The sequence below is a fragment of the Gorilla gorilla genome, chromosome 1 (genome assembly GCF_029281585.2).
Source record: "Gorilla gorilla gorilla isolate KB3781 chromosome 1, NHGRI_mGorGor1-v2.1_pri, whole genome shotgun sequence".
NCBI classification, from domain to species: Eukaryota; Metazoa; Chordata; class Mammalia; order Primates; family Hominidae; genus Gorilla; species Gorilla gorilla.
This window is the reverse complement of record NC_073224.2, coordinates 157,631,779-157,645,924: the sequence shown is the minus strand read 5'-3', so window position 1 is coordinate 157,645,924 and position 14,146 is coordinate 157,631,779. Positions and strand designations below refer to the sequence as shown.

The 14,146-nt window shown below is 42.8% G+C and overlaps 1 long non-coding RNA gene across 2 annotated transcripts; it reads right to left on the bottom strand.

The window, feature by feature from the left end:
* Positions 1–5,529: 5,529 nt before the first annotated feature.
* Positions 5,530–13,152, bottom strand: LOC129528666 (uncharacterized). 2 transcript variants are annotated; one of them, XR_008673946.1, is made up of 3 exons: positions 12,914–13,152; positions 10,941–12,783; positions 5,530–6,728 (listed from the first exon to the last, which is right to left on the bottom strand). It is a non-coding gene; the product is annotated as an uncharacterized lncRNA (long non-coding RNA). The 2 variants fall into 2 exon arrangements; XR_010130616.1 differs by having other exon boundaries at positions 10,941–11,138.
* Between the last annotated feature and the right edge of the window lie 994 nt (positions 13,153–14,146).

Sequence of the window (14,146 nt, the reverse complement as noted above, 5' to 3'; positions counted from 1 at the left end):
GCTGTGCTCCAGGTAGAATTTGGAGAGGTCATTAAATCTTTCTGGCCTCGGTTTCCTAATTTATAAAATGAGAAAGTTGGGGTAAATCATTTCTGCCATGTCTCTCAGCTGAAGCATTCTATAATTCTATGAAATATTTGAGAGTGAAAGGATATTTTAACCACAGACATAGTTTGTCTCAAGAAGCCCTCGGTGGGCCATGGTGTGGAAGGTTCTGATATGATCCAGCTTTGATGTCAAAGTGGTTTTTTTTTTTTTTTCCGTTTACAACAGATCAACAGTGGTAAAGGCATGTGAGGTTTTAATAATACTTTTTCTTTCTTGAATTTAGTAAACTATATGCTAAATAACTCTTGGATTGTTTCTTGTTTCACTCCACTTTCATGCAAAAGCAAGCTCATAGTAAATTTCCCATTATTTGACTTGCTCTCGCAGTAATTTATCACATTGGGGAAAATGCCATCTAACCTCAACAAATTAAAGCCAAATTTGATTTAATCATTTTCACTTTAACAGAAGCCATTAGCAAGGCAGGATTAAGAATAAATTCTCTGTTTTGATTATTTGTGTTGAAAACATTTATTGGATTCCTTACCAAATTACTCTTTACATTGTCTCGCTGCTCTGGCCCTGATTTGTTTATTAATGATTGAGGTCACTGCCCGATTTATGAACAAAAGCATCTGTCGTATTTACAATACTGCTCATAAAAATTCCTGGTATTTGTTGCATTGCAATGAAAGCACTGATGGTGATTAGTGTCAAGCAAGACTCTAAATATTTATAAATTGATACATAAAAGTATCCAAAGTGTGGATTTTGTAAAATGTGAGCTCTGTAACCATAGTAGTTATGTTTTTCACAATAACTATTATCTGGTGCTTAGAATGAACTTGGGGTGTATTGGATTTTGGAATCTATCTAGAGTGGATATTAATACTTAACATTTATTGAACATCTATTTTGTCCCATGCATTGTTCTAAATCTTACTGATGTATTAATGTATTGAATCTTCACAATAATTCCATCAGAAATGTGTTTTATTATTCCTAATATATAAATAAGGAAACTGAGACACAGTTAAGTACAAGGTCAAACAGTCAACAAAAGGAGAGTCAGATTGTTCTGCAGGGCAATGTGGTAGTAGAAAACTCATTCTTGGCTGGGGACACTGGCTCACACTTGTAATTCCAGCACTTTGGGAGGCCAAGGTGGGCAGATCACGAGGTCAGGAGTTCGAGACCAGCCTGGCCTACATGGTGAAACCCCATCTCTACTAAAGATACAAAAAATTATCCAGGCATGGTGCTGGGTGCCTGTAATCCCAGCTACTCAGGAAGCTGAGGCAGAAGAATCGCTTGAACCCGGGAAGTGGAGGTTGCAGTGAGCCGAGATCACACCAGTGCACTCCAGCCTGTGCGACAGGGTGAGACTCCATCTCAAACAAAACAAAACAAAACAAAATAAAACAAAACAAAACAAAACAAAACTCACTCTTAACCCTTCTACTCCACAGCCTCTGACCTGGATAATAATTGTAGCTACACTATTGTAACTCTTGTCATATGCCAGGAACTCTTCAAATAATTTTACAGATATTACCACACTTAGTCATCACAACAACTCTTTGAGGGAGGTACTATTTTTATACCTTTTCTACAGATAGTGAAGCTGAGGCACAGAAATTTTCACTAACTTGTCCAAGGTCACAGAGCAAGCAATGGAGCCAGAATTAGATGCAGCTAGTTCATCTTCTGGGCCTGTGTTCTTTACGAGAAATTATTTTAACTTTTCTTAGAATGAAAGTGTTTTATAATTGACTAGTTGTGTGTAATTTTTTAAAGTACTTTTCCACTGGTTCTATTTCTAACATATGCTTTTCTTGGTTTAGTTATCTTGATGATCTTTACTACCTTCATGATAGTAAACATACCTGGAGTGGATTCGTGAGGCTGAATTTTACATTGTGTGTAAAATACCTGGCCCAGTATCCTGACATAGAAACACTGAATAATTATAGTACTTTCTGTTTACTCCCTCTTCTTTTGCATATTAAATATTTATTGCACTAGGTACATGGAAAATAGCTGTATTAGTCCATTCTCACACTGCTATAAAGGACTGCTCGAGACTGGGTAATTCATAAAGGAAAGAGGTTTAATTGACTCAGTTCTGCATACTGAAGAGGCCTCTGGAAACTTACAATCATGGCAGAAAGGGAAGCAAACATGTCCTTCTTCACATGATGGCAGGAAGGAGAAATGCCCAGCAAAAGTGGGGAAAGCCCATTGTAAAACCATCAGATCTCATGAGAACTCACTCACTATCACAAGAACAGCAGCATGGTGTAACGTCCCACATGATTCAATTACCTCCCACTGGGGCCCTCCCATGACACATGGGTATTATAGGAACTACTACTTAAAGTGAGCTTTATGTGGGGACACAGCCAAACCATATCATTCTGCCCTTGGCCCCTCCCAAATCTCATGTCCTCACATTTCAAAACAGCATCATGCCTTCCCAACAGTCCCCCAAAGTCTTAACTCATTCCAACGTTAGCCCAAAAGTCCAAGTCCAAAGTCTCATCTGAGAAAAGGCAAGACCCCTCTGCCTGTTAGCCTGTAAAATCAAAAGCAAGTTAGTTACTTCCTAGATACAATGAGGGTGCAGGCACTGAGTAAATACACCAGTTCTAAATGGAAGAAATTGGCCAAAACAAAGGGGCTACAGGCCCTGAGGAAGTCTGAAATCCAGTGGGGCAGTCAAATCTTAAAGCTCCAAAATGATATCCTTTGACTCCATGTCTCAAATCCGGGTCATGCTGATCCATGGCCTTGGGCAGCTCTGCCCCTGTGGCTTTGCAGGGCACAGCCCCACTCTCATCTGTCTTCATGGGCTGGTGTTGAGTATCTGCAGCTTTTCTGGGTGCACAGTGCAAGCTGTTGGTGGATCTATTATTCTGGGGTCTGGAGGATGGTGGCCCTCTTCTCACAGCTCCACCAGGCAGTGCCCCAAGAGGGACCCTGTGTGGGGGCTTCAACCCCACTTTCCCATTCTGCATTGCCCTAGCAAAGGTTCTCCATGAGGTCTCTACCCCTGCAGCAAACTTCTGCTTGGACATTCAGGCATTTTCATACATCCTCTGAAACCTAGGTAGAGGTTCCCAAACCTCAATTCTTGACTTCTGTGTACCCATGGGCTCAACACAATGTGAAAGCTGCCAAAACTTGGGACTTGTACCCTCTGAAGTGATGGCCCAAGCTGTACCTTGGCCCACTTTAGCCACAGTTGGGACATAGGGCAAGTCCTGAGACTGCACAAAGCAACAAGGCCCTGGGCTTGGCCCACAAAACCATTTTTCCTCCTAGGCCTCTGGGCCTGTGATGGGAGGGGATGCTGTGAATACCTCTGCCATGTCCTGGAGACATTTTGCCCATTGTCTTAGTAATTAACATTGGCTCCTTGTTACTTATGCAAATTTATGCAGCCAACTTTAATTTCTCCTTAGAAAATGCGTTTTTCTTTTCCATCACATCATCAGGGTGCCAATTTGCCAAATTTTTATGCTCTGCTTCCCTCCAATTCCAAATGATATCTTTGTGAATACATAAAATTGAATGCTTTTAAGAGCACCAAAGTCACCTCTTGAACTCCGCTGCTTAGAAATTTCTTCTGCCAGATACCCTAAATAGTCTCTCTCAAGTTCAAAGTTCCACAGATCTCTAGGGTAGGGGCAAAATGCCACCAGTCTCTTTGCTAAAACATAGGAAGAGTCCCCTTTTTTCCAGTTCCCAACAAGTTCTTCATCTCTATCTAAGATCACCTCAGCCTGGGCTTCATTGTCTATATCACTATTAGCATTTTGGTCAAAGCCATTCAACAAGTCTCTAGGAAGTTCCAAACTTTCCCACATTTTTCTATCTTCTGAGCTCTCCAAACTGTTTGAAACTCTGCCTGTTACTCAGTTCCAAAGTCGCTTCCACATTTTCAGGTATCTTTACAGCAGCACCCTACTCCTGGTGCCAACTTACTCTATTAGTCTATTCTCATGCTGCTACAAAGGACTGCTCAAGACTGGGTAATTTATAAGGGAAAGAGGTTGAATTGACTCATAGTTTTGCTGGGGAGGCCTCAGGAAACTTACAATCATGGTGGAAGGGGAAGCAAACACGTCCTTCTTAACATGATAACAAGAAGGAGGAATGACAAGCAAAAGGGAACAAACCCCTTATAAAACCATCAGATCTTGTGAGAATTCACTATGACAAGAACAGCATCATGGGGGTAACCACTCCCATGATTCAATTACCTCCTATGGGGTTCCTCCATGACATGTGGGGATTATAGGAACTACAACTGAAGATGAGATTTTGGTGGGGACACAGCCAAACCATATCAATAATAAGTAAATGCTAGTCATTATTAAAATAAGTTAAGTAAATTGATGAAATTTTAGACCTGAATTGAAGCTTCATGATTCTGTGTAATATACACATATTATATTTCCTAGATAACATAACCTTTTCACCATTATTCACCAAGTGAACTTCATTAAGATTCCACTTCAAAATCCTTTCTCTGTGAAGCCTTCGATAGTTGCCACCCATGACTGTTAGATGTTCCATTTTCTGAGCTTCCAAAAACATTTTCCATTGATCTCACTATAGCATGTATTATCATAATGATTATGACTGAAATGAAAGGAAAATAAAAATCTCAAGACCCCAAACTCACTATGGCAAGGGGAAAAGTCAAGCTTGGGAATTGTGTCACACAAAGTGCCTTTCATTTTGTTCCTGAATAGATAGCTGCAAAGATAGAAGGCTACATACCTCCCTGGGGGTCTTCTTCACAATTTGCTCATAAAGAAATTCATTGTCATTCTCAAGATCTTTACTCTAAAACTTAGTTCTGTTGAATTTCACCCAGACAATGTAAATTAACAGCTTATCTTTACAGGGACAAGACAAAGACAGGACTAGGAGTCATCCCTCTGCTCACATGAGACAAATGCATAGTTAGCTGCTTCCTCTACTCTATGTTCATTTTCCCTTATATAAAAATTCAGACTCGCTAAATGCCAGATGAATGCATAATTGACGAGTCCTCTGCACTCTCCTTTCACATGTAAAATGTGGATTCAGTGAACACTGATCAAAGTCTCAAATTAATGCAACCATTTGCATTTTATCTACCTTTTATCTACCTTCCCTTGTTATTTCTTTCCTCTTTCCCCTACAGCCCACTCTTTCTCCTTTAAATATTGAAGTCTTCAAAACTCTCTTTGGGAAGATCACAATGTTCCTTTTTGGACACATTCTCAATCTTGGCAAAATAAACCTCTAAAATAATTATGACTCCCCTCAGTCATTTTCCTTGATTTATATTCTTTTGGATTTGTGCCTCCTGGAATGTAGGAATTCTGTCTCTCATCCTTGGTAATCTACCATTCACCTTCTTTACTGCACAAATATTAGTCAATAAACATTTGATATATAAATGAATGAATACATATGCAAAAATAAATGAGTTCAAAATAAAAGCCATCGTGGATGCCATTCAAGAGCTTTTAATAATTAAAGTATAGATTCTAAGTTGGTTTTACCATTAAAGTATTTAACTCTTATGATATGAAGCCTGAAGTGACTTGGTGTTCGTTTCTTCAAGAAGGAACAATAACTTGGGTGATTATCTTCATCACAATTATTTCTCTAACTATAACCCAGATTTCTCAGTGTCTCCTGCTTGATCATCTTTCTGCTACCAACAACTAAATTTGATTTATCCGAGACTCAGTCCTCACGCTAAGTCTTCTCCAGTTCCATGGCTTTATTTTATTTTTGAGACTGGGTCTCACTCTGTTGCCCAGGCTGAAGTGCAGTGGTGCAATCACGGCTTACTGCAGCATTAACCTGGGTTCAAGTGATCCTCCCACCCCAGACTCATGAGTAGCTGGGACTACAGGTGTGAGCCAACATGCTGGGCTAATTGTTTTTTAATTTTTAGAAGAAATGAGGTCTCACTATCTTGTTCAGTCTGGACGCAAACTCCTGAGTTCAAGTGATTCACCCTCCTTGGCCTCCCAAACTGCTGGGTTTACAGGAGTGAGCCACAGCTCCTGGCCTCCTATGGTTTTAAATACCATGTGTACATTGACAACTCTTAATGCATAGTTTTTGTCTGGGCCTTTCCTCTGAATTCCAAAGCATATCTATAGCTGCAACTCAGCATCTCTACTTGGATGCCTAGTGGTTATATCAATCTTAATAATTCCAGTGCTAAGCTCTTGATGAAATGTGCCTTGTTCACCATCCGTTACCCTTTCCTGCAGCCATCTGACACCAGATTCCTTCCCCACTTAATAAGTGGCACCTCTACTCATTCAATTGCTTAGGCCAAACATAGAAAATTGTTCTTGACTTTTTTTTCCCCATCCCCAGTTTCCGATGAAGAAATTCTCTTCCATATACCTTCAAAATACATACCACCATCCAAAAGCCACCATCTTCAGTGCTACCACACCAGTCCAAGTCACCATATTCTTATACCTCTGTGTCTCAGTTCATTTTATGTTGCTATAATGTAATGCCCGAGGCTGGGTAATTTTTTTTAAAAAAAAGGTTTATTTGGCTTAAGATTCTGATGGCTGGAAATTCAAGATTAGGCATCTATATCAGATGAGGTCCTCTGGCTGCGTCCACTCATGGCAGAAGGCTAATGGAAGCTGGAAGATCACATGGTGAAAGCGGAAGCAGGAGAGAGAGGGAGGAAGTGTCAGGCTCTTTTTAACAACCAGCTCTCCAGGAAACTAATAAAATGAGAACTCACTCAACTCCATGGGAGGGTGTTAATCTATTAATGAGGGATCTGCCTGCGTGACCCAAAGCCCTCCTATGAGGCTTCACCTCCTGCATTGGGGATCAAATTTCAATATGAGGTTGGGGTGGACAGATATCTAAACCATAGCACTGGGTCATCCCTTTAACTAGACTTCCTGTTGCTTCTATTGGCCTTTTGAAAATGTCAGTCAAGAATGTCACTTTCCAGCTCAAACTCGGACCTAACTCCTTCCCTATGTGGCTTACATGATCTGAATCCTGCCTCTCTATGACTTCATTGCTACTCCCAGCCTTGCCCACTCTGCTATAGCCCCATGGGTCTTCTTGATTTTGCTCAAACATGACATTTGTTTATTTTGCATGGGTTTTCTCATTTTATTTCTTTCCCCTTGGTATTCACAGGGCTATTTTTTTCATTCCACTCCTTTCTATGCTCAAATATCCTTGCTTTAGAGAAATTATCACGAATTACTCTCTCTCCAAGGCCCTAAGTTTCCCATTCCATCATTTTCAAGTTTTTGCCTTAGCACTAATCACCACTGAATATGACTTTATATATTTATTTTTATATTCTCTGTGTTCTACACCAGAATGTAAGCCTTCCAAGGTCAGGGCTTTCACTCACTTCGATGTGAAGAGACCACCAAACAGGCTTTGTGTGAGCAATAAAGCTTTTTAATCACCTGGGTGCAGGTGGGCTGAGTCCGAAAAGAGAGTCAGCGAAGGGAGATAGGGGTGGGACATTTTATAGGATTTGGGTAGGTAAAGGAAAATTAGTCAAAGGGAGCTGTTCTTTGGGGGGCAGAGGTGGGGGGGGTCACGAGGTGCTCAGTGGGGGATCTTTTGAGCCAGGATGAGCCAGGAGAAGGAATTTCACACGGTAATGTCATCAGTTAAGGCAGGAACAGGCCATTTTCACTTCTTTTGTGATTCTTCAGTTACTTCAGGCTATCTGGATGTATACGTGCAGGTCACAGAGGATATGATGGCTTAGCTTGGGCTCAGAGGCCTGACATTCCTGTCTTCTTATATTAATAAGAAAAATACAACAAAATACTGGTAAAGTGTTTGGGTGGCGAAAATTTTTTGGGAGTGGTATGGAGAGGTAATGAACGATGTTTCTCAGGGCTGCTTCGAGCAGGATTAGGGGTGGCGTGGGAACCTAGAGTGGGAGAGATTAAGCTGAAGGAAGATTTTGTGGTAAGGAGTCATATTGTGGGGTTGTTAGAAGAAACATTCGTCATATAGAATTATTGGTGAGGGCCTGGATACAGTTTCATATGAATTGAGAAACTAAACGGAAGACACAAGGTCCAAATAAGAGAAGGAGAAAAACAGGTATTAAATGACTAAGAATTGGGAGGACCCAGGACATCCAATTAGAGAATGTTCAAGGGGGTTCAGTATAGCCCTGCCAGCAAGATTATTTATTTACTTTAAGAGTTAAGAGTGGCAGTTTGGGGATAGCACCAGGAGATATCAGCTGTGATGGCTTGAAGAAACAGTGTAAATCAGCAGTGTAAACAATAGTAGGGCATTTATGAGTAGTTGAGAACGGTGAATAGGAGTATGACTAGATAGAAGATAGTAGGGATGACAAGTTTTTGGGGCACAGTCCGGGTTGGGCTGGTGTCTGGAATGAGACTGGGGCCTAATAAAAGGAGCGTCCATACAGGAGCTCAAATGGGCTGTACCCTGTATCATTCCAAGGACAGGCCAGAATTCTGAGAAGGGAAAGTGGTAAAAGTATTGTCCAGTCCTTTTTAAGTTGGTGGCTGAGCTTGGTGAGGTGTGTTTTTAAGAGACCATTAGTCCATTCTACCTTTCCTGAAGATTGAGGACGATAAGGGATATAAAGGTTTCACTGAGCACCAAGAGCCTGAAAAACTGCTTGAGTGACTTGACTAATAAAGGCCGGTCTGTTATCGGACTGTATAGAGGTGGGAAGGCCAAACCGAGGAATTACGTCTGACAGAAGGGAAGAAATGACCACAGTGGCCTTCTTAAACCCTGTAGGAAAGGCCTCTACCCATCCTGTGAAAGTGTCTACCCAGATCAAGAGGTATTTTAGTTTCCTGACTTGGAGTATGTGAGTAAAGTCAATTTGCCAGTCCTGGGCAGGGGCAAATCCCCTAGCTTGATATGTAGGGAAGGGAGGGGGCCTGAACAATCTGAGGGGTAGTAGAATAGCAGATGGAACACTGAGAAGTGATTTCCTTGAGGATAGATTTCCATGATAGAAAGGAAATGAGAGGTTCTAAGAGGCGGGCTAGCGGCATGTAACCTACATGGAAGAGGTTATGAAATGATGACAGAATAGAATGGGCCTGTGAGGCTAGAAAGAGATATCTTCCTTGGTCCATTTGTCTTGCGTGGGAAGAGACAGATAGGTGGAAGTTTCAGTGGGGAAGTAGGTGGGATTAGCCAGATGGGAAGGAGAAAAACTGCCGTGAGGGATAGAAGTTGGGACGCTAGCTGATTTTTTTAGCTACCTTATCAGCATAAGCATTGTCCTGAGCGATGGGATCTGATGCCTTTTGATGGCTGCTTTTTTAGCTACCTTATCAGTATAAGTGTTGTCCTGAGTGATGGGATCTGATGTCTTTTGATGGCCCTTGCAGTGAATGACTCCAGCTTCCTTTGGAAGTAAAGCAGCTTTGAGAAGAGTTTTATTAAAGAGGCATTAATGATGGAGGACCCTTGCATAGTGAGGAAATTTCTTTTGTTCATATAAGAGCATGGTGGTGCAGGATATGGAAGACATACTTAGAGTCATTATAAATATTGACATGTAGTCTCTTTGCAAGAGTGAGGGCCTGAGTTAAGGCAATGAGTTCGGCTTGCAGAGAGGTAGTGGAGGGGGGCAGAAAGTATAAGCATCAGGTGTAAGGAAGAAAATAGATTTTGGAAGTTATGAGAACTGTAGAGAGTGAGTTGAGCATAGTTTTGATTTTTAGGGCCTCTAAAAGCATTAAAGCAACGGCAGGCACTGCACGCAGACATGAGGGCTAGACTAAAACAGTAAGGTCAAGTTGTTTGGACAGAAAGGCTACAGGGCGCAGTCCTGGCTCATGTGTAAGAATTCTGACCACACTAACCATGCTTAGGAAGGAAAGGGGTTGTTTTGTAGAAGGGTTTGGGGTTTGGGAGATTAGCTGGACACTATCAGCAGGGAGAGCACATGTGTTTTCATGAGAATTATGCCAAGATAGGTAACAGATGAGGAAGAAATTTGGGCTTGACTGAAGTAATGGGGGCTGTCTGTGCAGACTTGAGGCAGTACAGCCCAGGTAATTTGCTGAGCCTGAGCCTGATGGGTGTCAGGGTCAGTCCAAGTGAAAGCGAAGAGAGGCTGGGATGAAGGGTGCAAAGGAATAGTAAAGAAAGCATGTTTGAGATCCAGAACAGAATAATGGGTTGTGGAGGGAGGTATTGAGGATAGGAGAGTACATGTGTTTGGCACCATAGGGTGGATAGGTAAAACAATTTGGTTGATAAGGCACAGATCCTGAACTAACCTGTAAGGCTTGTCTGGTTTTAGGACAGGTTAAATGGGGGAATTGTAAGGAGAGTTTACAGGCTTTAAAACACCATGCTGTAACAGGCAAGTGATAACAGGCTTTAATCCTTTTAAAGCGTGCTATGGGATGGGATATTGGCATTGAGCAGGGTAAGGGTGATTAGGTTTTAATGGGATGGTAAGGGGTGCATCATCCATCACCAAGAAGGGAGTAGAGGTGTCCTATACTTGTGGATTAAGGTGGGGAGATACATGGAGAGGATGTGAAGGAGGCTTTGAACTGGGGGAAAAGGTGGCAATGAGATGTGGCTGTAGCCTAGGAATAGTCAGGGAGGCAGATAATTTGGTCAAAATGTCTTGGCCTAATAAGGGAACTGGGCAGGTGGGGATAACTAAAAAAGAGGGCATAAAAGAATGTTGTCCAAATTGGCACCAGAGTGGGGGAGTTTTAAGGGGTTTTGAAACTGGGCCGTCAATATCCCCACACCAGTTATGGGGGCAAGGGAAACAGGCCCTTGAAAAGAAGGTAATGTGGAGTAGGTAGTCCCCGTATTGATTAAACAGGGGATGGACTTACCCTCCACTGTAAGAGTTACCCAAAGCTTGTTGTCTGTGATGGTCCAGGAGGCTTCTGAGGTGATCGGACAGTGTCAGTCTTCAGCCGATAAGCTGAGAAGATCTGGGAAGGAGTCAGTCAGAGAGCCTTGGGCCAGAGTTCTAGGGGCTCTGGGAGTGGCTGCCAGGTGAGTTGAACAGCCTGGTTTTCAGTGGGGTCCTGCACAGATGGGACATGGCTTAGGAGGAATCCTGGGCTGTGGGCATTCCTTGGCCCAGTGGCCAGATTTCCAGCACTGGTAGCAAGCTCCTAGGGGAGGAGGTCCTGGAGGAATGCCCGGCCACTGCGATTTAGGCATTTGGAAGTTCTTGTGTGATGGAGATGTGGCTCGGGTTTCTCTCACAGTGGAGGCAAGGAATTGCAACTCAGAAATATGTTGCTACTTGGCTGCCTCTACTCTATTATTGTACACCTTGAAGGAGAGGTTAAGTCCTGTTGTGGGGTTTGAGGGCTGGAATTTAATTTTTGGAGTTTTATTTAATGTCAGCAGCTGACTGGGTGATAAAATGCATATTTAGAATGAAACAGCCTTCTAACACTTCAGGGTCTAGGGCTGTAAAGAGTCTAAGGGTTGCTGCCAAACGGGCCATGAACTGGGCTGGATTTTTCATATTTGATGAAAAAGAGTCTAAACGCTAACTGATTTGGGAGAGGTCGGATAAAGAAAAAAGAACATTAACCTTGACTATGCCTTTAGCTCCAGCCACCTCTTTAAGAGGAAATTGTTGGGCAGGTGGGGGAGGGCTAGTCACAGAACTAAACTGTAAGCCAGACCAGGTGTGAGAAGGGGAGGTGATAACAGGATTGTACGGTTGGGGAGCAGAGGCTGAGGAAAAATTCGGACCTGGCTCAGCCTGGTGAGGAGCAGCCTGGGGAGGAGGGGAGAGGTCAGATGGGTCCATAGAAAAAGAAGATTCAAAAGACTGAGCGACACTTGGGGTTGGGACTGAAGGGACAGGTGGGAGGAAAAGAAGCAAGATTTGGGATAAGTTGCATTGGGAACAGAGACTAGGGAGGGACTGATGTGTGAAAGAATGCCTGGATGTCAGGAACCTCAGACCGTTTGCCCATTTTATGACAAGATTTATTTTAGGTCTTGTAGAATGAGGAAATCGAAAGTGCTGTTTTCTGGCCATTTAGGGCCATAACTGAGTTTGTGTTGGCATTAAGCAGCATTGCAGAAGAAAATAAGGCATTGATGTTTTAGGTCAGGTGTGAGTTGAAGACATTTTAAGTTCTTGAGAACACAGGCTAAGGGAGAAGAAGGAGGAATGGAGGGTGGAAAGTTGCCTACAGTGAAGGAGGCACGTCCAGAGAAAAAAGAGGGTAGAGACATGGAGAGAAGGGGTGGGGGGTGCTTGCCCCCCAGGAAAGTGAAGAGGTGGGGACATGGAGAGAAGGGGTGGGGATGCTTGCCCCCCAGGAAAGTGGAGAAGGGGTGAGTAGAGACATGGAGAGAAGGGGTAGGGGGTGCTTTCCCCCCAGGAAAGTGGAGAAGGGGTGGGAGGTGTTTGCCCCGCAGGAAAGTGGAAAAGGACTGGGAGGAGACATGGAGAGAAGGGGTGGGTGAGCAGCCCTGGGCTGCAATGTGGGTGAGCAGCCAAAGCAGGCATCCCCACAATTGACTTCCCACAAAGGCAATGTGGGTGAATGACCAAGGTAGGTGATCAGACAACAATGAAATGTGGATGAATAATCAGCCAGGCATCCCCGCATGGTTAAATACCAAGGGAAGACTGTCTTCCTGAGTCCATGACTGGCGCCGGAGTTTTGGGTCCACGGATAAAACGCATCTCCTTTGTCTCTATCAGAAAAGGAAAGGGACTGAAATTAAGAGAAGGTAGAGATTGAAGTGTGGTGCCAAGATTGAATGGAGAAAGAGGTTGAGGGATACTCAGAGAGGTTGGAGAAGAGAGTAAAAAGAGTCCACTTACCCCATTTAAAATTGGTGAGATGTTCCTTGGGCTGGTTAGTCTGAGGATCAGAGGTCATAGGTGGATCTTTCTCATGCAGCAAAGAGCAGGGGGACAGGGGATTGATCTCCCAAGGAAGGTCCCCCGATCCAAGTCACGGCACCAAATTTCACTCGCGTCCATGTGAAGAGACCACCAAATAGGATTTGTGTGAGCAATAAAGCTTTTTAATCACCTGGGTGCAGGCAGGCTGAGTCCGAAAAAAGAGTCAGCAAAGGGAGATAGGGGTGGGGCCGTTTTATAGGATTTGGGTAGGTAAAGAAAAATTAGTCAAAGGGGGTTGTTCTTTGGCAGGCAGGGGTGGAGCTCCTCACAAGGTGCTCAGTGGGGGAGCTTTTGAGCCAGGATGAGCCAGGAGAAGGAATTTCACAAGGTAATTTCATCAGTTAAGGCAGGAACAGGCCATTTTCACTTCTTTTGTGATTCTTCAGTTACTTCAGGCCATCTGGATGTATACGTGCAGGTCACAGGGGATATGATGGCTTAGCTTAGGCTCAGAGGCCTAACAAGGGCCTTTGGCTTATTCATTCTTGTATGTATAGCAGCTAGAATATGCAATCAGGATATATTTGTTCATTTGTATGAATTCTTCATAGTATTAGTACAATAATTCAATGTATTTGGCCCATGGTGATTGCATAAATAGTCTATAAGAAAATGCTCCTTGCCAACTTTTGAATATTCTCTAGACTCCTTTCTGATCAGTAATTCTGGTTTCAATCATGGGTTAGCTATCTTCCTGTTTTCTAGTTTCTGGCTGTTTCCTGGCATCTACACCTATCTGCTTATTAGTCCATGGTATCTCTATAGCTGAATAAAAACTTCCCTGGAGATGTGGCCCCAGACTTCCTACCTAGAGTATTGACTGTTCTCATAAGCAGCCCTTGACAATAATTGCCAGCCATTATGTATAATGTTGAATTGCGAATCCTCTGACTTCTGGTATAGAGAATGTCCAATTAATCTTAGTCATTTTTTCCTGAATAATTAAAAAAAGTCTTTCTAGGGGTGGATATACCTGTGACTCTTTATCTGTTTTGTGCTTATTGCCCATAGCCTGCAGTTACTCTCCTAACCAATCCTTGTATCATTGAGAATAAAATATGGATTTACTAGGATCTTTAATCCTAAATGGCATGTGTGTTCTTGAATTAGTCTGCTGCCTTCCACTAGTATTCAGGATGATTATTTTTA